Source organism: Poecilia formosa, unplaced genomic scaffold, assembly GCF_000485575.1.
Source record: "Poecilia formosa unplaced genomic scaffold, Poecilia_formosa-5.1.2 Scaffold64, whole genome shotgun sequence".
NCBI classification, from domain to species: Eukaryota; Metazoa; Chordata; class Actinopteri; order Cyprinodontiformes; family Poeciliidae; genus Poecilia; species Poecilia formosa.
In genome coordinates, this window is record NW_006800003.1 from 691,277 (window position 1) to 692,720 (window position 1,444).

Genomic DNA, 1,444 nt, shown 5'->3' on the forward strand with positions numbered 1-1,444 from the left:
TATAAAACATCTCTTTCAGAACATCACCTGTCTGTTATCCACCTGGATTAGCACTGGTGAAGGGGGTCATCGGCCATCAAGTTTTACATTTCAGTCGTTAATGGCAGGTTTTGCCAGATTTAAAGTGACTGAATCTAGTGTTAGAGCGCTTATAAAGCTAGGGTTCCGCTAAACTTGTATTTGGCCAGTCGGTTTTATTTGTCTTGATTTGCGTGGGGTGTGGAACTGTAAGGAGTGTAGTCTCTCTGTGTCTAGTAGACATGAGCTGCTAAAACATTTTAGACTTCAACACCAGCATGCAAAGTTACCCATGCCCACACATAGACTGTCCATGTACTTTTAAGACATGGAATGCTTTGTATATTCATTTCAGTAAAGTCCATCCTAAACAAAACACTCAGGAGCTACAAGAATTATTAACATACAGTCGTCATTTGTGCACATGTATTGATCTAACTACAGAGAAGAACTATTTCTCACACATTAGCAGACATATGAAAAGTAATGAAACAGTCGGTTGTATGTTTTGGGGGCTGTAAAATACAGTACCTTTTCTAAATGGAAAATATTAACACTGGACTCACAATTAACACAGACAGGTCCATGGTGGACCTTAGTTGTTGGAAGTATTTTACCATGAGTCAGCCAAACAATTTTAACGTAATTTTTTTATTTAATGAGATGTGAAATCTCTCCCCCCCACACCCCACCCTAACTCCCATAGGGCGTTGATCAAGGTGCACAAATGGCCATAGCCGAGACTGTCTTTGGAATCATCATTATTCGACCAGAGGGTGCAGAGCCTCGTGATGCCAATGAGGATGTTGGGATTGTCCTGGATGGGGTGGAAGTAATGAACAACTTGGGCAAAGTGCTGTGTTGATCACTGTTTAGCAAAGAAATCCACATAGATTTCCACATGATTAAATAGCTTTCTTTCAGCATGAAGCATATTTGTTGAGCTAACTTAATTTTCATGAGTTGGATGAACTTAAGTAGTGTGAAGGTACCACTGTAAAATAAGTTGGTTTCACCTAAATTTTCTTTCATCTTAATCAAGTAAAGTCAATTATTTGGTCCTAAACATTGCAAATTAGTTGGGCTGGCTCTATTAAATTACATTGGGTCCAACTAAAGTAAATAAGTTGAATCAACTTTAAAAAATAAGTTGAGCAAACACATTTGCTTTAAATTTGAGTAACAGAATTACACAGTGCAGAAATAAAGCAAAGTAATCAGGTGGAAAATCTTTCCATGATTTTTTTTTATGTTCATCCAAAGAGTTATTTTTTGAGTCAATAGCGCTGTAGAATTTTAGTTGTTTGCCAAAATAAATAAATAAAAATATAACCTTTTTATTTCTACAATGATGTGCTGTTTTGTACTAAAATATTGGAATCCCAATAAAATACATTAAGGCTTGTAATTTGAACTTGAGAAAACA